At 44.5% G+C, this 27,803-nt stretch overlaps 1 protein-coding gene across 2 annotated transcripts in view; it reads right to left on the minus strand.

Moving 5' to 3' along the window:
* Positions 1 to 27,803, minus strand: part of LOC138513666 (protein mono-ADP-ribosyltransferase PARP12-like) — a 461,743-nt gene that overhangs the window by 5,280 nt on the left and 428,660 nt on the right. The window lies entirely within an intron of this gene.

Below are 27,803 nucleotides of genomic sequence, written 5' to 3' on the forward strand. Positions count from 1 at the left end.
TGCTGTTCACTCTTTACATAGATATATATGAAGCAAAATTGGAATCTATCACTCCTTGCATGACTGAGGCTGTTTTGTATATTAACAAAACAATCTTTAGCTGCTCATAATATAGCAGTACAGTGATGGAACATGATTTTACCAGAATAAAATAATTTGGTGCCATGGGAAAGCCAGGATTTGATTCCAGCTTTCTTGGTTACACTCTTTGGAAATTGACTGCAGATTACTTCTCCTCCCATCCCATCTTTTGTTTTAAACCAAATTATATATTTATGCCGAAGTTATGGACTGTAGAACGAACAACATCTTTGATGAATGCACACGCACTTCATGGTGTCTCAGATATATGTCTTATTTTTATGGTTGCAGTACTGATACTGGTGCATTTGCCTTTGGTATACCTATGTACTTGCACTAGAACTTTATGACTTTTATAATTGGATCTAATGTTTTCCACTTTGGTTGCATTGTATCTGTTTTAATTGTAGACATGTTTCTTAAACTGCTTTTTCCAGCAGTTTAGGAAACCACTGTGCTCAATCCATTTTCATCATTGTATTGTATTTGTTTCTACTCCAGGTTAACATGGCTGCCCTGGGTTTATGGCATTTTGCAGGACCTAATGGAGATGGGTGAAATGGTAAAGGGACTACATTCTAGTATCTATGGTGATTGTTTGCCTCGTTCCCCTAACGTGACCAAGCGCTCAGGGAAGTGCGAAACACGTTGTTCAGGATTCCCCATTGGCGTCCTGTTTTGTTTGTTGTGTGTTTTTGCTGTGATTTTGTTTACATTAAACTCGTTTCTTCAATCTGATTCGAGTTTTTTTATTTTTTGGACTCTGAAGTGCCTCATCTCAGAGTGCGTTTTTTTCCTTTGCTGTTTTCCAGGATATGACAATGCTTTACTTACCGTAAAAGCATTTCTGATGGTTGTATCTGCTTAGATTCACATGCTGTGCATAGTCCGACATCCACTGGTCACTGCAGAGTATTGCATTTTGTTTTTCGTAGTCGAAAAGGGGACGTCGACAAGGCATGTCTGTAACACTATCCCTATAGTGACGTGCGGTGTACCCACAATCCCTCACGCGTCGAGGTCCCTCTGTTTGTATTTTTTTCTGCCCTGAGGGAGCCTTCTAGACGTGAGTGAGTACAGAAAAGAGAGATATAAAAAGATGTCTATGTTCCTTCCATCCGAGCGGGGAGGAAGGGTGGCCGCATGTGAATCTAAGCAGATACAACCATCAGAAATGCTTTTACGGTAAATAATGCATTGTCTTCTGATGTTTGTTAATCTGCTTAGAATCACATGCTGTGCATAGACTAGCGAGCAGTACCCAGAGTTGGAGGTGGGTTGTGAGAAGGAACAGTAGAGAAAAGATGTCTTAATACTGCTTGTCCTACCTGGGAATCAGATCGAGAAAGGGCATCTAGACAGTAGTGTTTTGTAAAGGTGTGTACAGAACTCCAGGTTGCCACTTTGCAAATGGACTCAAGGGGAACATTTGCAATGAATGCTATGGATGCCCAGTGCCTCGAGTAGAGTGTGCTCTTGGCTTGAAGGGTAGTTCTCTCTTAGCAAGAGTGTAACAGAGAGTGATGCATTGAACAATCCATTTAGATATAGTGGACTTTGAGACTGCATCTCCTTCTCTTCCTGCTGCCACCGAGACAAAGAACTGATTAGTCTTTCTCAGTGGTCTAGTTCTTTCCATATAAAACATGAAAGCTCTGCGCACATCAAGTGTATGCAGGCTTTTTTCTCCCAAATTTGAAGGGTTTGGAAAGAACGTTGGTAGTTCTATTGACTGGATGACATGGAATTTCGAGATGAATTTCGGTGCAAACCTCGGGTGTGTGCGTAGAACCACCTTATCTTTGTGAACCGTTACAAAGGAGTCTAGAACAGAAAGAGCCTGTAGTTCACTTACTCTCCTAATGGAGGTGATAGCTATTAGGAAGGCAGTCTTAAGAGTGAGGTCTTTGAGAGTTGCCTTGTGCATGGGTTCAAAGGGTGAGCCCATGAGCCTGGTAAGTACCACATTTAGGTCCCAGCAGGGAGCTGGGTTTGCTATCGAAGGGTGTATTCTCTTTACCCCCTCCATGAAGGCTTTAATAACTGGGACTTTCCACCATGACACTTTAAGTTGGGAAGTGGTGTATGCAGAAAGTGCTGCAAGGTGGACTTTAATAGAATTGAATACTAGACCTGAGTCCAGTAAATGGGTCAGGTACAGAACAATTTGTGTGGGAGAGCAGTCAACAGGGTTGATGCTTCTTCCTCTACACCAGATGACAAATCTCTTCCATTTTCTAGAATAACAGTGATGAGTGTTAGGCTTTCTAGCCTCCCTGAGGATGTCCATGCATCTCTGCGGGAGTTGTAAATGTCCAAATTCTATGATCTCAGGAGCCAGGCTGCTAGGTTCATGGTCTGAGGGCATGGATGCAGTGTCCTGTCCTTGTCCTGTGACAGCATGTTGTACGGGCAGGGAAGTTTCACTGGAGGAGATAGGGATATCTCCATCAGGTGAGCGAACCATGGCTGTCGGGCCCACATAGGGGCCACTAGTATCATGGTAACTTGTTCCTGCTGCATCTTGTGCACAATCTTGTTGAGAAGCGGAGTCGGGGGAAAAGCGTAAACAAATTTCCCTGACCATGGAATCGATAGACCGTTCCCCTTGGATTGGTTCTGGGGGTACCTGGGGGCGTAATCCTGGCATTGTGAGTTCTCCAGGGTTGCGAACAGGTCTATTTCTGGGAATACCCATTGTGTGAAAACATCGAAGACGATGTCTTCGTGTAAATGCCATTCGTACTCTGAGGGCAGAGGGAAGTCTCTGCTGAGTTTGTCTGCTAGCAGATTGAGTTTCCCTGGTACATGTTGTGACAGTAGGAACATGTTGTGTCTGAGAGCCCACTTCCAGATGTTCTGGGACAGCTTGGTCAGTCCTGGAGAGTGAGTGCCCCCTTGTTTGTTGAGGTAGTACATGGCTGTGGTGCTGTCCGTGAGGACCATCACTGTCTTCCCTTGTAGGTGTGCCTGGAAGGCTTTTAGTGCCTTGAACACAGCCAGTAGCTCCAGTAAATGTATGTGCTTGGATGCTACGCTCGGAGTCCAAACTCCGTGAGCAGTCTGATGGGATAGGTGAGCCCCCCATCCTGTGATGGATGCGTCTGTGGTTAGAGTGGCTTCCACTGCGGGGGTGGCGAATGGTTTCCCTATTACCAGGTTTTCCTTCGAACACCACCGTAGCGAGAGAATCAAGGCCTGCAAGATCACCACTAGATCATCCCATTGTCTGCTGGCCTGACACCACTGGCTGTTGAGCCACTCTTGCATTGGGCCCATGCGCAGGCGCGCGTGAGGTACCAAATAAATACATGACGCCATCCTTCCTAGCAAGCGCATTGCTTTGCGTACCATTCACCTCTCGACCTGCCACATATTGAGGGATCTGAAACAGCATGTTTTGGACCCTCGCGTTGGAGGGGAAGACAAGGCCGTCCTTTGTTCGAATTAGAGCCCCTAGGAATTGTTTGATCTGGCTGGGGTCTAAGCTGGACGTCTTCTCGTTGATGGAGAAGCCCAGTTGGAACAAAAGGTCTACAGTCTTTTGGGTATTTGAGAAGCATGTTTCGTAAGAATCCCGTTATGAGCCAATCGTCGAGGTAAGGGTATACTGGGATGGACAACCTGTGCAGGTGGGCCGCTGCCACTGCCAGTACTTTCGTGAATACCCTCGGTGCTGATGCTATCCCGAAGGGTAGCACTCTGAACTGGTAGTGTTTGCCCTCTATCATGAACCTGAGGTATTTTCTGTGCGCTGGCAACATTAAAATATGAAAGTATGCATCTTTCATGTCCAGTGTTGTCATGTAATCTCCTTGTCATAGCAGGGGGTTCACTTCCTGTAAGGTCACCAAAGGAAACTTTTGAGGTTTGACAAATTTGTTCGCTGGGCGCAGATCTAATCCAGGGCGCATGGTTAAGTCCTTTTTGGGTACAAAGAAGTACACTGAATAAATACCTTCCGTTACCTGAGATAGAGGCACAACCTCTATAGCTCCTTTTTCCAGTAGCTGGTCCACTTCTTGCAGAAGGATGGCGAGGTGTTCTGGTGTCATGCGTCGTCCCCTTGGGGGTCTGTACGTTGGGGAACTGTTGAATTCTATACAGTAGCCGCAGGCTATGGTTGATAGTACCCAGTGGTCTGATGTTATTCCCTCCCACGCTGGAAGAAAGGATGTTAACCGGCCCCCGACCGGCGATGCATGGGAGGGGACCCGAATCTTCGAGTCATTTGGTGTTGGTGACTTGGGAACCTCTAGGGGTGGAACCCCAACCTCTCCCTTTGCCACGGCGTTGTCCTCTCTGGTTGTATTGCCCACTGGTACCTTGGTTAGAGGACCAGTTTTTTGCAGAGTATTGCTGCTGCTGATTTTGCTGCTGGCGTTGGCCTCGAAAAAAGCGCCTATTGCCATAGCCACATTTGTTAGGAGGCCTAGAAATCTGGTCTAGGGTTTTGATGGTGTCAAACTCTTTCTTTGCCGCTTCTAGTGCCTCATCAACCCCCTTTCCAAAGAGGTTGGCATCTTCTATAGGCTTGTTGATTAGAGATGCTTGTGTTTCAGGTTTAAACCCCGAATTACGCAGCCAGACATGGCGTTTGAGGAGTATTCCTTGGACTAGGGAACGGCCAGCCGTTTCTGCAGCATCCAGAGCGTTTTTCACGATGCTTTGGTTGACTAGGGTCCCTTCAGTAATCGTGGCCAGAAGCCGTGTACGTAGGGGTTCTGGTACCTCCTTGGTGTCCTTACGTAGCTCGCTCCATTGTGCATCTGCGTAACTTGCTAGCAAGGAGTTGTTGTTTGCAATCCTTGCGGAAAAAGCAGCGGAGGCTGTGATCCTCTTCCCTAGGGCTTACAATTTTTTACCCTCTTTATCTGGTGGTGCCTCGCTGGTAGACAGCGGGACCCCTGCTCTTTTCCTTGTATTTGTCACCACTAGGGAGTCTGGTACAGAGTGGCCCCTGACGTACAACGGGTCTGAAGGAGAGGGACCGAATAGTTTTTCTATCCTCGGGTTGACCCCTCTGACCAACGCGGGTGTAGATAGTGAAGGGATAATTCGTCTCCTTACTGAGGTGAGGAGGGGAATGGTTTGGCTGACAGGGGGTTTCTCCTTGATTACCTTCTCCACAAAGTCAATGTCAGAAGAAATCTCCCCAGTGTCTATTTCGAAATACGCTGCTGCCTTGTGTAGTAGTGCATTAAATGTAGGTTGATCGTCTATAGGTGACTTGTTCCTATTAGGTGAGTCCTTGGGAGGGGACAGGTTTAGTGCATCAGGGTCCGAAAATGCTGATGGGGACTGCCAGGGCTGTGAAGCACCTTCCTCTGGGTCTTCTCCGAAGCCCCCCCACCTATATCTGGATTATCTTCAAAACCCTCCTCCTCTAGGTTTTGTTCCTCTTCGTTGCCTAAAAATTCGTCCTCCTCCTGAAAGTGGGGGTCCTCTTCAGTGAGGTCACATAAATTTACATCCTCTTGGGACGGATTAAACAGCCTAGGGAATTTAGCCCTGGGGTCCACCTGAGGTCCCTCTCTTGCCCTTTTGGGTGGTGGTAGGTTTTGAGTCTCCATAAACCTCTCCATCTTCTCTATACAGAACTGGAGTCTCTCCAGGGTCTCATGAGGTACCCCTGAGCAGTCTGGGGTGGGGGAAATAGAGTTTTCGGCCTGAAAACGCTTTGACCTATCCCATAACGTTGAAGAAAGGTTTCCGTCGCCGTCTGAAAAGCCTTCTGGCAGGCTAGGAATCCCTTTAGATGAAGGGGGCAGTTCCTGCCTTCCTTCCGGCCTTTTTGGCATTTCTCTTGCCTTCTGAGCGGTATTCGACGTATCTTTCGCCGTCCGCCTCTGGCTATCGGTGGAAACGATCCTCGCCAGGCTCTCAATGAATAATCTGTCTGTGGAGGGCTCTGGTCTTGACGTTACGGGCGTCGCATGTTCTACGGCGACGGGCGCTCTCTGACGGAGCGCTTCGTCTGGTGGTTTGGGGGTAGCGCCCTTATCTGGGGAAAGCCCAGTCGCTGGTCGCGTCTGCAGTTGCGAGGGGGGCTTAAGACCTTTACGGTCTGAGGAGGACGCCGGTGGAACCTGCGTCTCCGTTGGCGCTGATGGTTTCTTCGTCTTTGGCGAAGAAGAGCCGGGGGTTATGTGTTTATGGGAGTGTTTTTTGTGTGCGTCAGTGTCGCCGGGGTGTTCATCCCCATAAGCAGGGCGTGAGCCGAGCTTGTCGGGGCTGGGGACAGACGACGAGGAGCGCGAGCGCTCCTTAGAGAGGTCTACGACTTCCGAAACGGATGTCGGGTTATCACATTCCTCGTCACTTTCTGCGGCGGCGGGTGAGGAATCGGCCCACCTCTTGACCCTGCAGTCCTTTAAAGTTTTAGGCTTAAGAAGCTGACAAGCCGCGCAGCCGTCTTCGTTGTGGTCGAGGGGCAAGCAACGGTTACACCATTTATGCTTGTCTTTCCAGGTGAACTTACCCTTGCAACGCGGGCAAAACCTAAAGGGTGTCCTCTCCATAGCTGAGGAAATATTTCGCTGTGATAACAACCCCGAGGGAAAGGGAGGGGAAAAGGAAAGGCATTTTCAGAGAGAAACAAGAAATGTCCCACGACCCCACTCTCCCTACTGTCTTTTGGCCGGCGAGGCCAGGCCACGTGTTCGGCAGCGCCAAAGGATCTCCTCCGTCTCGTCCCCGCCGTTGAAGTTCTTACTCGGCGGAGAAACAGCTTTGCAGCTACGTCGAGGGAGGGATCTATGTAATAGATATTAATAAGTAACGACCAAAGGTCGAGTAAATGAATTTGCAATATCTCTCGAGGAGCTCCGCGTAAAGGCGACCAATATCTGGCCGGAAAAAAACAATCTGAGGGACCTTGACGCGTGAGGGATTGTGGGTACACTGCACGTCACTATAGGGATAGTGTTACAGACACGCCTTGTCGACGTCCCCTTTTCGACTACGAAAAACAAAATGCAATACTTCGCAGTGACCACTGGATGTCGGACTATGCACAGCATGTGATTCTAAGCAGATTAACAAACATCAGAAATATATATATCAAAAAGGCTAAAAGTGAAAAGGCCCCAAGTTTATGAGCAGTCCTCCAGTAGTCAGGTGTGCACAGGGAGGGGGCGGCAGAGCCAGCAGCAAACAGAAATGGAAATGCGGACCCCAGCAGGACGCCAACACCCACGCCATTGGCTCCCTGCGGGCTTTGGTGCATGCAAATTGAAATTAAGTAGAAATTAACAAGAATGTGTTAACCTTATGGGGTTTACTACCTATTTTAGATGCAGCCAACGAGGCAGTTGCAGAGTATATAAGGATGGAATGTTTCAAACATCAAGTAACAGGTATTTTAAGGCACAACCGACTTGCAAAAGCAAAAATGTGATCAATATAGTACAATGCTGATGTGCAAAAATGTATGTAGTCCAAATAGCAAGAGACGTGAATAAAATAACTATCGAACAAAGATCCAAGTTTAGAGCAAAACCATTAGCAGCTCCCATTGCGCAACACTTTTTAGTACAAAGGTATAGCCCTGATAATCTGTGTTGTTGGGCCAGTGAGAACACACAAAATGATCTGTGTGGGGGCTCCCTGGAAGAAAAAGTATCTAGACAAGAATAATTCTGTATGTATGATCCTAAAAGTTCTGTGGAGGTCCTCAATGATTAATGCATGGTGAATTTGATTTACTAGGCTGAGTGTAAAGTGCAGCAGTTTGCCGAAATGTCATATCTGTAGAAGCATCACTTTGGCATCTGCCCTTTTTCTTAATGCAGCATTTTATGGAGAAGTGTCTTTCATTAAATGTTTCCAAAGCATAGATCTGCTGGTTATTTTAAAAGTATGAACTGATAATCTGTTATCTGTGGGTTGACTATAGAAATCATGCAGAATCTTGCTTATTTGAGAACAGCGTTTATATGTGACTGATGCTTATGAATGAACCATTACCTTTCAAGATGGCTGCTGAACTTTCAGTGGTTTTGCGATGCAAGTTTAATACGTCATCACGCAATCCATAGACAACACTATTTTTCTACATGCTCAAATGCTGAATGCAAGCGTTCCTCTCAAATATATTCGAGCAAGGTAAATATGGAGTTCTATGCTTAAAATTGTGGTTTCTTTTAGATTGTACTGTTCAACTAGTAATGATGTAGACATATTTTTTTAATAGTTGTCACATTAGGCGGTTAAGTTAATTGTGTAATTGTGTTAGGCTTTATGAAGTGAGGTGCCAGAATTGGCAAATATATAAGGGACACATAAGGTTCCACAGCAAAGTAGTTCTAATAATTATTAATAAGTAAGGTAGTGTGGACTCGGAGTAGAGAGCAACTCACATGTTGTATATTTCCACAGAGCGTTGAACAATCAGAGCTGAAAAAATTAATTCTACATCTGAGAGGAATGCATTAGGATAAACAAGCATGAATTGAATGGAATATGTATATCCAACATTTCATGGTAAGCAAGCATTCGTCGTATGTGAAGTAAGCAGCTTTGGTTTAGACACTAGTTTGCCAAACATTTATTAGAGTTATGGTGTGTAATGAGGCACATGTAATTTATTTAATGTGCTAAATTTGACTTTAGTTTAAAGTTGTTCATTTGAAGAGAATAATAAAGATTGCCCACGCTTACAGCTCAGTAAGTCTTCATTCTATTAAAGACAAGGAGGTGAGCATTATGCTTTACTTTCTTTATTACTGCCATAATTAGCTTTTCAAATTAAACTTTTTAAAACTGCAATATTTGTAATATTTTTCTGAACATTTTCAAAAAAGATGCAAATTTGGGTTTAAGAGTTCTCTAAATCTGTAATGTCTTAAAGTTCTAGCTCCAAACCACGACTCCCAAGACTTCCAGGGGTTTGGAAGCCTTGACCTCTCCTCCTGCACATATCAGCATGCAGGTCAGTCCTTGAGAACCCTCAACACTAGGTCCTTTCCTCTTTCTTTTTTGCTGCCTTGACGAGATAAGTGTCTCAATATTTGCCAAGTTAATATGTTAATAATTCTGTTGAGTTTTATCAGTAATATATACCTTCTGTGACAAAAGAGCTTTGCTTAGTCATTGTAGATAATAGGTGCGCGTTTTATATTAGCGAGATAAAAAAATAAATAAAATAAACATAATCAGGAGTATGTTCGTTTCGACGCGTGTAAAGGAAGAGTTGCGTGTGTTTTCACGTGGAAGCGGAAAGAGTGAAGTGTGTTAATCCGTCGGTTTTTCTTTGTCGGGAGAAAGGCGGGCCGCCGCTGCGAGTGAATAACGCTCACCTCAGGCAGCCGGCCCCACTCCTCGACTCTACATGCTAGCGCCGGCGAACCCGTCGAGCATTAGGACCCAGGGGATCGGGAGAAGAAGTAAATCTTCCAGCTTCCCCTGCACATCCAACGCTCGCACGCACACTTGAATGTGCGATCGCGGAGCAACTCATACTACGGCCTCAACACTTACCGAATTCTGCAAAAAGAATAATAATAATAAAAACGAAAATGAACGAAGGGGCGTTTATATCTGATCTAAGGACAGCTGCTCACAGTACTACAGGGTATATACCAGCAGGAAAGCCTGTCAGCTTACAGCAAGTGAGAGATTAACAGCTTGTCCAGACCCTTTGGCTGACAGACAGATTTTGGCACTGCCAATCCTAGACATGGCTCAATGCAGAAGCCCTGGCCAGACACCATCCACTTCACCAGAGTGGTCGGAAGAAGAGTGGGAGGAAGGGCCTTACAATCAAGAGGCAGACCTCTCCCAAAGTTTTAAGCAAGTGCTGGGAGACTCGCCCTCAAAAGCAGTCTCGTAGGGAGTACAACCTATCGCACAAAGGTTGGAAGTGTTGGAGGCTATTTTGGCAGAACAGCAAGCAAGGCTTGCCAGGAAGAGAAGAGCGGAGAGCCCCTGAAAGGGACCGTCAGCCAGACACCCTGCAGGGGTTGAACCAGAAGGGCGTAAAGCAGCTCGGAAGAGCAAGAACTCTTTGACCCCCCTGAGCAATTTGGAAAGGGAGGATACTGCTCCCCAAGGAATAAGCGACTCTGTCGCTAGGCTGAAGAGAGCCTTCCTGGAAAAGAAAAAAGAATGCCAGGATAGACCCCCTACCCCAGGGGTGGACAATATAGGGAACAATGACGAAGGCTATATGCCTGACGATGAAGGCGAGAATGACACCTTTCAACATATGGAAGAAGAAGTCGATCCCCAAGAGGTGGATAATACCACTGACATGTTTGATCCGGAGGCCATCAGGCACCCAAAGTCTTTGGAGTGGGTGCCATCGCCTAGAGTGGCAGCTTACATGGGGCAGCACATTCGCAAGCCACTGGAACTAGACGTGCGATCTCGCATGAGATCAGAATGTCCCAGGCCAGACTTACCAGGGAAGCTAGCTGAGACACCAGATCTAGACCCCAAGATGGTCACTTTCGTGACAAAGTCTACAAAAGACACAAGGAAAGGAATAGATTGCGCATGGCGAGGATGCCAAGACAAGGTCCTCGATATTGCAGGTCCATTGGCTAAAATAATGGACCTGGCAGAGAAGGCGAAAGATACGTGAACTCCAGTAGACGCTTCCGCTCTCGCTAATTGGGCCCAACGGGCGGTGTGTCTCTTAGGGAATGCAAATTGTGCACTCTCCTCCGAGAGAAGAAGAGGTGTTCTGCTAAAGATCGACGGTAAACTAAGTGACATTGCCTCCTATGAAGCAGGCAAAAACGTCAAAAGGCCTGTTATTCAGCGAAACTTTCGCTAAGGAGATGGCCCAGTTTGTGGGCACTTATTCTGCTGTAGAGAGAGCACAAAGTTCAATAAAGAAAATCTTCGCAAATCGTGTTTTTTACGAGACCGGACGCCAAAGGGGTTGACCGTCCAGTCGGTACAATTACCATTGTAGACCCCAGGGGCCGCGCGCCCAATACTGGGAGGGGAAGCAACAAGATACCTTCTTCCCGGCAAGAGCCAGATTTCCCAGAGGTCGTAGAGGGAGTGGATTCTACCGTCATCCTAATGGATCAGGAGGTGAGTTCGATAAGCATGAAAGTAGGAGGGAGAACTCTTCACTGTCTGAGTGCATGGTAAGCATTATCGCGCGATACATGGGTGTTGCAAGCAGTAGCAGAGCTCCATTTAGATTTTGTAGAAAACCCCGTTCAGAACTCAGAACCTCGGCCCATTCATATATCAAACGAAGAAGCAACGCTGTTACACAGCGAACTGCTCAAGCTGAGAGACAAGAATGCCATAGAGCGAGATGTTCAAGGAGGACCAGGGTTCCTCAGCAACATGTTTCTGGTGCACAGAGGGGACAAAATACGGCCAGTCATAAATCTGAAAAGTTTAAATGAATGGCTAGTGTACAATCACTTCAAGATGGAAGGTATCCATCTGCTCCGAGACCTCCTGCGGACAGGAGACTGGTTAGCCCGGCTCGATCTCAAGGACGCTTACCTTACGATTCCCATAGCTCAGGAATTTCGGAGGTATCTCCGCTTCTGCTGGAACAAGGAAACATGGCATTTTACATGTCTCCCATTCAGCCTAGCGTCAGCTCCCTGGCCGTTCACCAAGCTGATGAGACCAGTAGCAGCAGCCATACGAGAGAGAGGGATTCGCATCATTATCTACCTACACAACATTCTCGTGCTAGGCCCAGACAAACAGTCCCTCACCAAGAGCGTCCAGTGGATTTTTTCTCTCTTAGCATCTCTAGGATTCTTAGTGAACTTGGACAAATCACAGGTAGTACCAGTCCAGACCCTAGAATTCCTAGGATTCAACATAGATACGCTCAAAGCAACCCTCGAGGTTCCACATCGCAAAGTGAGAGCAATAAAGAAGGAACTCAGGCTAGTGATTTCATTACGGAACCTCGCCAGAGTGGTGGGCTTGTTTGCAGCCTCCATTCAAGCGATTTTCCCAGGACCCCTCCACTATCGAGCGTTGCAGAGATTAAAGATCAGGCACCTTCAAGGAGGGCTCGTCTATCATCAGATAGTGACCCTAGATCCCGACGCCATTACCAACATACAATGGTGGCTCCAGAATATGGAAGCCTGGAATGGCTGAGCGATTTTCAGGGATTCCCCAGATCTCATCATAGAGTCAGACGCGAGCAGATCTAGCTGGGGAGCCCGTTGCGAACACATAGAGACAGGAGGGAAATGGTCAGAGCAGGAATTGTGTCTCCACATCAACTGTCTCGAATTGTTGGCAGGGTCCTTCGCAGTCCGCGCTTTTAAGAAAGAAAAAGTCAAATGCTGCGTGCTGCTCAAGATGGACAATATATCAGCAGTGTGTTATATCAACAAATTGGGTGGCACAAAGTCCAAATTGCTAGCAGAACTAGCGAAAGACTTCTGGCATTATTGCCTTCAGAATCAGATCACAGTCACAGAAGAATATCTGCCGGACACTCTCAACGAGGTAGCAAACTGGAATTCACGATATTTAGTGGACTCCAGCGACTGGAGACTGCACCCACGAGTTTTCAAGAAATTACAAGAACTCTGGGGTCCCTTACACATAGATCTGTTTGCGTCCAGACTGAACGCGCAGACTCAGAAGTATTTCAGCTGGAGGATAGACCCGGGTGGAGCTGGCACGGATGCGTTTCTCCAATCATGGAGCGGAGCACTCCAATATGCATTCCCACCGTTCCTCATGATCATAAGGGCGTTAGCGAAGGTTCTGAGGGAGCAAGCAGAGCTTGTGATAATTCTCCCAATCTGGAAATCCCAACCCTGGTTTCGAGTAGAGATGGAACTTTCTATGGATTTTCCGAGGATAGTTCCTCATCAGTAGGACCTTCTACTCAGCCCATCCGGACAGAGACACCTGTTAATAATAGCGAACACTTTGCAGTTGATGGCCTGCAAGGTTTCAGGAGAAAGTGGGAATTGCCAGGCATTTCGCAGCTCGCTGCAGATTGCATCAGACATTCCTGGGCGCCTTCCACCATTAGGAGCTATAACGCAGCATGGAAGAGTTGGACCCATTGGTGCTCAGAGCATAGTATGGATCCAGTTTCTGCCCCTGTAGTACAGATACTCAATTTCTTAGCTGAATAATTTCAAGAGGGTAACGCCTTCAGGACAATAGGAGTGCTTAGATCAGCAATCTCAGCAGGACATGACAGAGTAGACAATGTCGCTGTTGGCGAACACCCCACAGTACTACGTCTCTAGAGAGGAATGAAGCTCAGAAGGTCCCCCGAACCGAAATATGCGGTTTTGTGGGATGTCAGAGATGTTTTCCAGCTTTTTCTTGCATGGCCTGACAATGAACATCTTTCTCGTTCTCAGCTATCAGGGAAGCTAGCAATGCTGTTATGTCTCACAGCGTGCCAAAGAGTATCCGACGTGGGAGTCATGGGAGTCGTGGTTTGGAGCTAGAACTTTAAGACATTATGGATTTAGAGAACTTTTAAACCCAAATTTGCATCTTTTTTTAAAATGTTCAGAAAAATATTACAAATATTGCAGTTTTAAAAAGTTTAATTTGAAAAGCTAATTATGGCAGTAATAAAGAAAGTAAAGCATAATGCGAGCCTCCTGTATTGTCATAGAATTGATTATGTTAAGAGTGATCTTTGAAAAAGAATGCAAATAAAGACAGCCCATTGATCATGTAAATAAATCTATACATCACCATGAGTAATTTTACAACACTGTAATTAAGCTATGGATTTTTGTTTTTTCTAACAATGATAATTGTGTAGATAGTGCCCCGACTTTTGTCATGTGGAAGATGTGGCCTATAATTAAGGGGTATGCCATTGAACCAAGATGACATTATATATGGCACAATTGAATTTTGCCTTTTGTCTTTTGTCTTTTCCTTCTGTTTTTTTACACTGTTGAATACTTTTTTGTATGCTTATGCATCAATATTAACTTATGAGTATTTTATCGTCAATTGAGTGAATGCAGATTTTGTGAAATTTATTCATATGAAATCATGAACTTTTCTAACCGTTGCTGTTATTTGTTTGGTATATTTATTACGACTTAATAAATTGGACATATAAGAAATAATTTTGGATTTTGGTAGAGTTGTGTAATACTCAAGGGAGGCGATCAAATGATCTGGTAAAGGAAATTGTGTAGAATAGTTTTATTATAATTTGTCCCATACCACACATGCTTTAAGAGCCTCATCCATTAAATTTAATATTTGCATTATTTATTGATGTGGCTATGTATTTATTATTTTTGTTTTTATTGATTGCTTTATTAAAGCACCACATAAGGCCACTTGTAAGCTTATCAGAAGTGGCTGTTGCAGTAATCTGCTTAAGTTAGGGGGAAAGGGCTACTTATTGCTTGCAGTGAGCAGAGGCATCCCTGTCGCTGCGTAAGCAGGTTACCAACATGGTTGGTCAGAATGGCAAATTAATTGCTCTTGAAGAAAGATGTATGCAGGAAAAAAGACTTGTCATTATCATCCTTACCCTTTCCCCATTCACTTGCGCACAAGGAGTCCAGACTGCATATTATATACACCCTCTGATGGGTACGGAGATTATGCTTGTCACGACAACGCAGCTTTCAAATGCCGTCTAGGATGCCGAGGCTGTGAGAGCAGCAGAAGGAATCCAGGAGGTGCCGTGGCCACACACAGAGCTTTCAGCGACCCTAAGGTTACACCCAAGCACATTGAGCTTCTTTGGTCACACAGGAAGGACACCAAGTGCTCATTAGAAGTGAACAGTGAGATCCTTGGAAAACAAAACATGGGGAGTTCCTCAAAGTAGACTAGAAATAGCTCAGCCAAGCACAGACAAGGCTCAACAGAGTCTATAGGAGCTCCATGGCATGAGCACAATACACAGTAGACACATCTCTCTCCCTCTCTCTCTCTCACTCTCTCTCTAGCACAGCACACTAAGGGCTCACAAAAGCAGTTACAGCGATGTCCCCATGCTAGGTTTATAATGACTTAGACATTTGTAAGCTCCTGATGTGTCTGGCAGAGACTCTGAGACAATGCTTAGTAGAGGAGGAGGCAGCCCGAAGTGCTCATTGTTAGGCAAGATTGTATGTAATAACCCTGTGGGCGACTACACCAGCCTTGTCCTCTTGGCAATAGATACCCAACTTTTGGTATAGGTCTTTACTTCACAAGTTAATAACGTGACTGAGCAGCCAGACTTATCTCAAGAGGGGTAATTGGGAGCTGCAGAGATGTATCATAGAGATTCACAGTAACAAGTATCCAAATAACACTTATACTCAAGGTTGTCTAGTAGAATAATTATTTATTGAACAGTCCGTTTTTAAATAAGCTTTCTTTAGAAATGACAAGATGCAACAATAAAATACACTTCAAAACACTTCCTCAGATTTAAGTTAAGTAAGTAGATACCCTTTTGGGATGGCACACAGACACTTCAATTGCTAGGACACTGTGGACATTGATATTTCACCTTTGACACTTAAATGCAATTCTGAATTTGTGAAAAAGGCAAAGATTAGGGAAGGAAACAATGGTTAGCAAGTTCTCTGAACAGGTAAGTACTTTACAATCCCCCAATGAAGTAAAGGATACATTTTGCCCAGTAATACAAATGACCTATGTACCACCTATGAGGGACAGTTAAACAAAAAGTCAGTGGGTAAGAAGAGTCTGCAGGGAGCCAGGACAACCAATGTCAATTGAACAAAGTCTAGGAGAGCTGAGGCACTTCTCGTAGATAGCACAAAAGTCTTGCACAATGTTATATAGAGAGTATGTAGCAAAGAATCACTGTCGGGCCCCAAGCTGTAAGACTTGTGAAAGCAAAGCTGCAAGCAACTCTGCAGAAAAAGCAGCTTCTGTAAGTATCCAGTGAGAACAAACAAGCTACAAACCAAAAAAGGTAAGTACCCCTTTAGTTAACAGAGTACCATAGGCTACAAGGCAGGATTTCAGCTGGCTTGTGTTCCTGTTGCAGTGCTGCAGATCCTGTGTTCCTGGGCCTCAGTCATGGGGGCAAGAGGGAGGACATCTGGGGACTCCTGCATTGCGGTTTGAAGGTTGGCGGCAGCAAAGGGCTCTTTTCAAATCAGCAGCACTTCACGGTTTCAGCTACCAGTCAATAGCACCACCGCGGATCTCGGACACTTGATGGGCTCCCCTCGCTTTTGAAGTGCAGCACTCTGGTGAGGTGCCTCGGGCTTGTGTAGTCCTTCTTCAAGGCGGTCCTTAGGATCTTCTTGGAGCTCTGGTCTGCTTAAAGATGATGCACTCGATTCCGGTGTTTCTGACCCCTGGCACTCGGTTCCTGTAGCAGCATGGAAGTACAGCCAGCAGGGAGAGGGGTTCCAGGCAAGTTCGTCTTGGGGTCGGTTGGTCCCACCAACCCAAGGGGAGAAGTCGTCCTTTCCGGGCTTCTCTAGACAATGCAAACACTGGAGCTTCAGCAATGGAGCAGGGCTTCACTAGGCAAATCAACAGTCCAGGAGGGCGCAGCAAGCTTCTCTTCCAGTTTCTTCTTCGGATTCTTCGTCCAGTGGTCGACTTTGCTTTTTGTTCAAAAGTCCTCACCTTTTATGAAGGTTTCATTTGCAGCCTATCTGTCACTCACACACAGCAGGGTGGCTGGCCTCCAAGGATAGCTAGCCAGCCAATCACCTTTGGGTACATTCCTGTAAGCAAGGAGACTAAGCACAGGGAGTTTCGGGAGCCTCCCTCGCTTCATGCCCTGCTAGACACACTGGACCCAGAGGCGGGTTTCAGCACCGAAGCCTGCCAAAGGCACAGCCAACAAAGGGACCAAACCTGGTTTGGTGGGCAGAGTAAAACCTAAGAAAGACCTCACAAGCAAAGAATGCAGAAAAAAGAAGACCGGGCCATTTAGACAAAAAGGGGCACCCATGGGTGCTATACTGCAGCAGAGGATTCAGCCTGCGGTAAAAATGCACAATGGTAGGAAAATTAAACCGCTGCCACCGGCCATTCATTGTAGTGAGGGTAACATACAAATGTTGCATGAGAAAGTAGACAAAAGGGGCTACTAAGTATCCCCCCAGCAATCCACATAAAATGGTGTGTGATGGGTCTATAAAGAGAAAAAGGTAAGTAAAGTAAATTTCACTTTACCATTCTTGGAAACAGTAGTTTATTCAAGAAAAGGTATTTAAACCTTAAGACAAATCCAATGGACGTCTCTGTGACACTGCACTGAAGGTGCTGTGTGTCACAATACAATAGGTGATGCCTATGGAGTTTGTCAGACTCCATGATCATAGAAACAGAGTTCAAATCAAATCAAAAATACATGAGAGAGTGAGAAAAAGGTGTCGCTCACTTCAGGATAAAAATTAAAAGTCCTAAGGTCCAGCAAAAGAGCTGGGGGTCTCTAAGGTTGAAGGGAATTAGCACAGAAATGAGAATTCTCCCTAACACTCAGTCTCTGTAAAGACACAAAGGCTGCGAGTGAGAGGACAAAGATGATACTCTGATCTCCTCAGACTGGGTTGATGGGCGTCAGGTGCAGTGCCCCATACCAATAGAGATAGACCATTTACAGGTCTGTATTGCTGCCCAAGGGGCTCTCAGCCAAGCCAAGCCATACTCAGACAGACATATCAAATGTAATAGTAATGGCGCAGCAGAGCTCCCACATCTAAACTCTTCTCACCTTCCATGAGAGCCCCCTGCTCAAAGCTTGGGGATACTACTTGTGTTTCCATGTGGGGTCAGTTTGGTGGCATTTTATGTGTATGTGCAGTAGAATTAAATGCACAACAGAGTCTAAGGTGAAACACACGCAGCGGTAGCCTTCCTCACACCCAGACAAGTGGCTAAAAGCACTAATCATGGCTCAAAATTAGCTTTAGAAACTTTCATTCAGGGGTAGCCTCACACTTAGGTGATACTCCCTCCTCCTAAGTGAGGATATCAAACATATATATAATCAAAGGAAGGAGACACATTCAGTATGATATTCAAAAAATGAAACCTCAGAATAGGGTGTCACAACAACACCATTAAAACCAATGTGCACAAATTTCAAATATAAGCAATCCATTTTTAATCAATTCATTATTCAAGAACAATCATTCTCACACAAACATGTTAAAAGACATAATACAAAAGACGAGAATATTATAAATCGTAAATTGATTCCACCTCACAACACTAAAAGTCATAAATCACTTATTTCCCCAAACATTGGTGGCAACCTAAGTTGCCACCAATGTTTGGGGAAATAAGTGATTTATGAGTTTATGAGTTTATGAGTTAGTCCAATTTATTAAGTCGTAATAAATATACCAAACAAATAACAGCAACGGTTAGAAAAGTTCATGATTTCATTCCACCTCACAATATACCAAACAAATAACAGCAACGGTTAGAAAAGTTCATGATTTCATTCCACCTCACAACACTAAAAGTCATAAATCACTTATTTCCCCAAACATTGGTGGCAACCTAAGTTGCCACCAATGTTTGGGGAAATAAGTGATTTATGAGTTTTAGTGTTGTGAGGTGGAATCAATTTACGATTTATAATATTCTCGTCTTTTGTATTATGCCTTTTAACATTTTTGTGTGAGAATGATTGTTCTTGAATAATGAATTGATTAAAAATGGATTGCTTATATTTGAAATTTGTGCACATTGGTTTTAATGATGTTGTTGTGACACCCTATTCTGAGGTTTCATTTTTTGAATATCATACTGAATGTGTCTCCTTCCTTTAATCATATATATGTTAAAAATGAGCTTCATACAGTGATCCATGTTAGGAAAATGTCTCTTTTGGCAACTTTACTTCCATAGTTTCTATGGAAACCAATCTTATTTGCTTCGTTTATGAACCTATCCTGACATTTGAAGGGAATTAAAGCCTTCAGCTTCACTCGCCTACTCTTTGGTGATTTGTTATGGAGAAACTGATCAGCCCATCAGACTATCAGTACTAGGAAACCATGTTTTCCTTTTGCATGTTGTTATTTAACATTGCACACAGCATTTTACATTACAGTGCAATGGGGATTATTTTGTATTACTCTTGCTTTTTTTGTTACTTTCCCAGGTGCCTAAAGACAAGCTATTAGCAGCAGATACATGTTTACTATGTTTTCGTTTGCAGGTTAGGAAATCCAATATAAGGTCATGCATTCACCCGGGAAAGTGTGTGTGTGTGTGTGTGTGTGTGTGTGTGTGTGTGTGTGTGTGTGTGTGTGTGTGTGTGTGTGTGTGTGTGTGTGTGTGTGTGTGTGTGTGTGTGTGTGTGTGTGTGTGTGTGTGTGTGTGTGTGTGTGTGTGTGTGTGTGTGTGTGTGTGTGTGTGTGTGTGTGTGTGTGTGTGTGTGTGTGTGTGTGTGTGTGTGTGTGTGTGTGTGTGTGTGTGTGTGTGTGTGTGTGTGTGTGTGTGTGTGTGTGTGTGTGTGTGTGTGTGTGTGTGTCCCATTCCATATCTGTGGAGTCAGAGAGTTTAGACGTGGGGCATGAGCGAAACCAAAAGTTGTCCTTGATTGTACAACTACTGGCTGTTTGAATGGGGCAGATCCTTACCACTTACCATTGGTGGGCTTGGACTTGCATTACTGCAACCATTTATCCAGATCGGCTTTGGAACCAAGAATCAATCATAGGCGAACAGCCGACTGAAGTACCGAAGAAGACTCCTGAAGTGGCCTAGCATCCCTTCCTGTGTCTGGCATGGTGAAATCTTGTAGGACTATCTGATCTCCGAAGACCCTGAGCGGTACTTAAGCCCTTGGACTGGTAGGGGCAATTAGTCTCAACATGTTCTTGAGGATCCAGCCATTCAGAGCCTTCGGAACTGCCTCAGGACCACCAGGTGGACTGACTGGCTCTCTCATGGGTTAAGTCATGTTAAGATGAATTTCACAAATCTTGCCTTGTGGACAGATTTCGGGAGGCCACCCTAGTTATAGTGAACAGTGGAACTCTGAGAGGTTAGCCAAGAGTGGTCAAGGCTTAGTCTCAGGAGTGAGTGTGTGTGGTCAGGTGTCCATAATTAGTCCACACAGTGAAGCACACAATAATGTAGCTTCGACAGGTAAGTATAAACATACTCTATTTATTATAGGCCCAACACACACTAGAAAAATAAAACACACAGGTACTATTATCAAACAACACTCAGTTATCAAACATATATACAGTCACCTTAGGTTTGTAAAATTTCGGTGGTCGCCAGCTCGTCCTACAAGTCACATTACTGGCGAGTTTCCGCTTCACAGCATCAAGGGATCCTGTCTTGGAAGGTCCTCTTCAACTGCGACTCGAGAGAGACCTGCTGGCGCCACTGTGCAGTGACTGTTACTAGAGCCAGCCTTCCTCCGTCTGGTAGAGTGTCCTTAAGAGGCCTGCATCAGTGCCTGCTGCATTTCTTTATCGGAAAGGGTTGCACTTAGCTCTTGGACTCAACCAGAATCTGCCTTGCACCACCAGCTCCTGGGCATCCTCTACTATATCCAACAGTGGGAAAACCTACCTCCAGGGACTCCCAGTGAACCTCCCTAGTCACTTGGGAAAATCAGTCAGGGTGGTGAGTAATCGCAATACTTACAGCCACCCATGTCTCCCCTATAATCAACCTTAGAATAAACCTTTGTTTATTCCATTGGTTCGCTTTTTTAACATTTGTTCTAAAAGATTGAAAACGTACCTTACTTATTTGTAATATCCTCGAAGTCTTCTGGAAAAAATATCCCCACCACAAGAACCGTCCCTAACTTTGTCCCCTCTCCTGACAAGAAGCTTTTGTGACCTTTGGGCACAAGGCCCCATTCTGCATACAGATTGGACTCATACAGTTAGGGTTTTACTCTTGTGACTATTCTTCTTAGGGACTGGACTTTTGAAGTTAGGTGAATTCATTTGTGACTTGGTTCCATCTTTACTGCATTAATGTACTTACTTCCTGTATTAAGTATTAAGTCATTTCAATGCATTTTAAGAACCTCTGGTGACTGCATATGGCACACATTACTTACTGTAATTGTATTTCTGATGTTTTGCAGCTGCTTAGATTCACATGCTTTGCATAGGCTGACATCTAGTGGGAGGCGCAGAGTATTGCACATGTTGTTTTCGAAGTTCGAAAAAAAGGACATCAACTGGGCGTGTTTGTAATATTGTCCCTAGTGTGACGTCTACTGTACCCATGATCCCTCATGAATCGAGGTCCCTCAGATTGTTTTTTTTCTGACATGCGGGAGTATGAAGTGTATGTGTGGAGAATAGGCAAGTTGTGATGTGGTGTGAAATATCTATGAATTGCCCTAGAATCTTCAACTCCAAGAGGGGACGAAGGGTGGACGCATGTGAATCTAAGCAGAAACAAGCATCAGAAATAAGATTACACTAAGTAATGTATGCCTTCTGAGGCTTGTTGAGCTGCTTAGAATCACATGCTTTGCATAGATTAGAGAGCAGTGCCTGGAGAAGGTGGTGGGTTATTTGAAGTTAGAGCGGCAAAGATGTGTTTTAGCACTGCCTGACCCACTTGTGTGTCACCTTTAGAATGAGTATCTAAACCAGGGGTCTCCAACCTTTATGTTGGCAAGAGCTACTTGTAGTTAATGGCCAATAGGCGGGAGCTACTGGCGAGAGCTACTGGGGTGGTGATGTACATGAGAATGAGAACTTGTACCAAGATTATTTTGTTCCATTTATTTGCTCTTTATATAAAACAAGGAATAACATGCATTTATCATATTAACAACTTCAGAAACATCTTTATTCTATTATTTTTTTATCGGTAGCTGTCTCCTACAAATTGTCAAAAAATATCTGAATGTAGGAAACTAATCAGGACATTCAGTGTGAAGGCCAGCACTGCATGCTATCCACTAGTGGTCAGTAATTTGGTGTGCAGCTTGAAACAGCAACAGCATACGGATGCTATCAGATGGGATCAAAGTTTTGATTTCGGGAAAATCATCTGAAAAGGGCATATTTGCAGAGCCAGACAATCATAGTGCAGTTACCCTCCTTGCCACAGTGTTTGCACCGAACTGCACACCTGGCATGCCAGACATAAATTCAGGACGTTTTTTTTAAATCTTTAACAACAGGTTGTCACTGGAGTCGCTGCATCCTACACAATTGCACTGTTTGCAAAAGTACATTTATTTTTCATCAAATAATTAGCAACTTTGAAGGATGACTCTGTAACAGCATTTGCACTGCAGAATTTAGATTACCAACTTTGTAGGATCGCAGAGAGCTTACCTTGGAAAATGATTTGCATAGTTTGTGTGTATTATTGCAAAATGCCTATCAGCGTTATGCTTTTTTTCCCACCGTAAATTAGGCATCGTAGATTAAAGATGCACATTTTCTTTTTATGGTGGAAGGAAAAAAAAATTGATTCCCACTCTGAATGGAAATGGGCATCTTTTGCCTTTTTGTTGGATGGTGTGTCTGCCTTCAGGATTTCAACAAGGGTAGTTTGTGATTTTTTTTGGGGCTGCATGCGCAAAATAAATCTGAAAAGTTTTTTTTTAAAAATCAACAAATACCACATTTTGCTTTGTCAATATAAAATCCTCTGTCAGTTTACCATATCCCCAATACATGCACTTTGCTTACATGCTAAGAGAATTCAGCCAAGAAAAAGTAGGCCAAAGCCTACTTTGTTGACTACCCTTTAATGTTTTTATGTCAAAATAATTGACAAGATTCAAAAAATTAACGTGTGGAAACCATGTGATTAAGTTTGTAAAAAGTGTAAATCACAGGGCTAAAATAACATTCAGTTTTATATGATGACTTGAAACCTGCACAAATCATATAATAACCCAACCAGCCAAAATACAAATCATTACATAAAAATGTTGAGCAAAGAGTATGGTTGTAGCGAGGGGAGACAAATTCATAATGGGTAGTGACCCGACACCCATCTGCCCTTTATGAAGGAGGCAATAACACAGAGAACAGATCACAGGATCACCTCCTGTCCATGCATGAATCATGCAGGTAATTCTGGTGCATGACCAATGGGCCATGCCTGTATTGCACATGCAGCTCCCTCAGACATATGGGAATTTTCCATGTGTTAGAGAATTACTTGTAAATTGGATGGTGTGTTGTCCAATTGTTTAGGAAAAACACTGCCCCTAAATTGCACCATTTAAACCCAGTATTGAAAGGCTGAAACCCCCTGCCAGAATTTGAAAATATTCATATCTCTGTAGATCTCCCTATTTGTGTACATAGCCAACTGGAATCAACCCTATTAATTTTTCTCCCATCCCATGGCTCTCCTCACTGTTATCTCCCTGTATTCACCATCCTGTTTTGTACAGTGCTCTGTTACTTAGTAATTAGGTTTAAGCAATATTAATCCTATACATATCAAAGTATATACATACAAACCACTGCTCACTTTTCCAACCCAATTACTTAATTTGTATTCTTGTTTAGTAATACAAGGGCTGACACAGAACTCACATGTCATGTTTTTTTAAGTCCTGGCATTAATGGCACATGTGACTTTACATTCCTGTTTAGTTTTTATAAATGTAGTGGCAAACACCAGAATGCTGTCCACAAGTAGTTTCCCACATTTACATAAGTGTAAAATTGCTGTTAGCGGTTGAATTCTTATATTGGGACATGCATATACGTGGGCTCCTCCATATCACAGCAAATTCCATCTTCACCTTTAATACAGTTGGGGTAATACTGCCTTAAACCCGAGAACTCAGTATCTTCAATGAAAAAGAATGCTGAGTTTCATCATAAACATCAACACTTGATGCTAGATGTACCTTTTTTCTTGCAAGCTGGGGCATGGATTGTTGATTTTCTTCTACACACAAGCACACACACATCCACATTCGACAAAAAACTATTACACCTGTAGCTTTATTTTCCTCATTCTGATTGAAAGCCTACAGATACTAGCATGCAAAGTAATGCTAACCAAAATAAATCTAAAGAAACAGTGAGACTGAAACCAGCACAGCCTCAGATGTGTTTCACATGACATGCAGATGTAAACAACCCTTGCCTTTCAGCCATCCTTTACACCTCGGGGTTACAATTGCCCTAACATACATTTCCTATTTGCTTTTGTAATTGATATGTAAACCCTTTTTGTGACACTGCCCAGAGCCCTTCGAGCCCCGATGCAGCCCCTCCTCTCACCGTGTATACAGCTTTTAACTGTTTGCTTTGCAAGGAGAGGAGTTCGAGGCAGCAGGGGTAGAGGCTCAGGGACTTCAGACACCAACATAAACTCACAGTGCTAATTTTGGTGTCTGATGCAAAGAACCTGGAAGCCCCAGGAGAGCTACCGGTAGCTCACAATCTACTGGTTGGAGTCCCTGGATCTAAACAGTAGTGTTGAGTGAAGGTATGAACAGAACTCCAAGTGGCAGCTTTGCAAATGGCATCTAAGCGGGCATTTGCAATGAAAGCTAGATTAGTGTCAATTTCTACAGTCCAATTGGTATTGGACTCTACAAGACTTATCCTTTGGTTTTAGGGCCCCAACTTCTAATATAGACCTGTTCTACCCAAGGTTGGTAGAGTGGCAGAGCAGACAGGCTTATCTTAGGAGGAGGAATGTGAGCTGTAAATCAGTACAAAGAAATCAGAACATACATAGGGCCAAAGAAACACACACTTGCAGGTATATCAAAAATAGTGATTTATTTTACATAAACACAAGGCAGCTAGTTAGAAACTAAAATAATATTGTATCAACTAGCAACCTCAAACGTACATTTAAGATAATAAGGAGGAATAAAGCAGGTGAGTACATTGTTATATACTTTTCTTAACCACACACAAGAGTGACTTAAATTCAGGTCAGTAAAAGTACTTATTTTAAATTAACTCTGCATTATTCATGTTTAGGTACGTTCAAGAATGTAAACGGCAACAATCACAGGTAAGCAATGCTAGTAGCAAATCTTATACGGTTTAGGTAGTTTTTTCCCTAACAAGAAAGAAGTTCTTCAGTTCAGGTTTTGGAGGGAAACGCCCAAGCCAAGTGGTTCAGAGGATTTACTGTTAGGAAACCAGCGATGCCCAAGTCAATAGGAATACAACAGTTCTTATGCAAATCTTCTCAGCACAAGTAAGTAACAAGTTAATTCATCTTTGTAAAAGTATAGGGGCTTAGGAGAAGCTTTTCTGGAGGGGCACAGACTATAAGGCCCGGGCGACTGAAAATGGGTCAACCCCCAAACAGTAGAAACAGTGCGCCTAAAGTAAAGGAGAAACACAAACAACTTCAGGTAAGTTTACAAAGAGCCCCACTGTACCTTGAGAGTGAAGAAGCTGATGCAGGTGGACGCCTTCTGGATGCACAGCTGCAAACCCAGTCTCCTAGTGCTTGGTCCTGGTGATAAAAGGGGGGCCCTGGATGGGCTCCTGTGGCGGTAGTCAAGAGAAAGACTTGCCAGCAAAGAATTCTTCTTACTCCCACCTTGGTTTGTGATTTTAGTGCCTTTTTCTCAGCACCAGTATCTAACAATCACTGCCGGTTGGAATCATCTTTGTTTCTCGGTCCTGCACCGTGGTGAGGAGACACTGAGGAGAGGATTCATGCTTCTGGAGATCCACATGGACGTCACCAAAGTTCCAGTGAGATTCATCAACGGCAAGGCAATGCACGTCAAGGTGGTTGAGGTACCCCGGTTATTGGGACTCTGCAGCCAAGGAAGGTTGCAGGATGTTGGGGAATGCCTCAAATTGAAGAGTGTCTTGAGGCTGGTTATGCTCACCAGCCCAGTGGAGGAAGTCATCCATGGCGGAGCTTCTCTGTTGATTCAGAAACGGGGCGATACTTCAGCAGTGCTTCTGCGGTTAGTGGGGATGCTGCAGGCATCTCTGGTCATCTTCTTCATAGCTTCAGTTCCAGTGGTCAACTTAGCCTTCTGTTCCAAAAGCCTTGCCTTTTATGCAGGAACCCATTCATTCAGTCCTATGGACCTGTCAATCACCTTGGGGTGGCTATCCCTGCAGAACAGCCAGCCACCCAGTTCAAACTGGCTCCAGCCAGGCATACCATAAGAAAAAGGCCAGGGACGTTTCAGGCTCCCCTATCACTTCCTGCCTCAGCAAACACACTGGAGCCTTGGCGTGCTTCACAAAGGGATACTGCCAAAGGCAAAACTCAGAGAGGACCCACCCCCTCCTGGAATGGTAGAAGAAGGGCCAAGAAGGCACACACGTTTGAAAAATGGTGATAAAAGAAGACTGTGGCCATTTTGGGAAAAATAGTCACCCATGGGTGCTGTACTGCAGCTGCGAGTAACTAACAAAGGTATCCACTGGCACCAGCCATTTAGGTCTGTCTGTCACTGTAACTATATAAGTTACGGGAGCAGTGGGAAAGGAGTTGCAATGTAGCTCCTCAGCACTCCATATAAGGTGGTGTGTGCTGATCCCACAAAAAGAAAAGTAAGATTCAAAGTATGCTACTATCCTTGGGAACAGTAGTTCTAAGGAAAAAGGTATAAATAATAGGAGGTAACACCTAAGGGACTACCCAGCAACACTGCACATAAGGTGCTGTGTGCTGCAACAATTTATTACAGATGCCTGTAGTGAAATACACGGAGGAAAGCATGACTCCATTAAAAGTAAAATTAACATTGTAACAGAAAAAATAGGGTCCCCCATCTCAGAGCAAAATGAATGAGTGAGTGGAGAAAAAGGCCCATTCACTCAGGAGAGTGAAACAAAACACAGCAAAAGTGCTGGGGGTCTCTCAGGCTGAGGGGAATTGGCAGAAGAAATGAAAATTCTCCATAACAAGTAGCCCCTGTGCCCTGAGTTGAGTGTGCTCTGGGCGTGAAGGGTTATGTTCTCTTGGCAAGAGAATAAAGCTGGTGTAACGCTCACCTGATTCCCACGGAGGCGCCGGTCTTGGCAGGATGGTAACTGTATCTCGAAAAGTGAAGTGCAGGACTCGATTGGCTTCCGGGGCTGGGCCTCTTCGCACTGTGTGTCTAACTCGAAGAGTAAGATATCTGCAGGTGAAGGAATATGGGGTTAATGACCTGGGGTTGTCGGGTGTCTCTCTCTCTTCTCCCTTCTCACTTTTCCATGGAGCCCCAAGGTCAACGTGCTCACCTTAGATAGGTGAATGCTGGACTCTCCATCTGCATCTGGTGCAGGGTGCCGTTACCAGTTCCTTCACTGGGTTGAAACGTAGGCCTCTTGACTTCAGAGGATTGCTAACCGTCGTTAACTGCACGAACGGTGAGTTTCCGGGCACCTTTTATGTCCTTACAGTCTTTAGGTGCGTGGGCACGTTAGTATGGAATAGGGCTCTGTATAATGTTCTTTCTAATGGTACCTTTTGTCTTGCAGGGCTCTTGAGGTAGAAGATGGTGGTTTGAAGAGAGCCGGAGTTCGAGCCAGCGCATAGGAATGAAGCGCTTGGAAGTGCGTAAGTAAGTGCCTGTTGCCTGCTTTCGAAATGCACTCTAACTGTCTCTTTTCCTTTGCAGCTATGAATTCGGATGCTGAAGAGACGCTGGAAAACGCCGGAGTATTTGCAGGCGCCCTATTGTGGAAGGCGCGATGGAGCGTGAGTAAATTACCTGCCTAATGTCTCTTCTGTTCTCTTTCAGGTGCAGGAATGCAGCGTTGAAGAAAACCGGAATTCGAGGAGTGCCGGTAAGTAATTCCCCACAGGAATAATTATGCTTTTGTCTTCACAGGCGGAGGAGCAGCGCGAAGAGATGGTAGCTGCCGATGGATCAGGTGAGG

The sequence above is a fragment of the Ambystoma mexicanum genome, chromosome 12, assembly GCF_040938575.1.
Source record: "Ambystoma mexicanum isolate Mex_15411 chromosome 12, UKY_AmexF1_1, whole genome shotgun sequence".
In the NCBI taxonomy this organism is placed as follows: Eukaryota; Metazoa; Chordata; class Amphibia; order Caudata; family Ambystomatidae; genus Ambystoma; species Ambystoma mexicanum.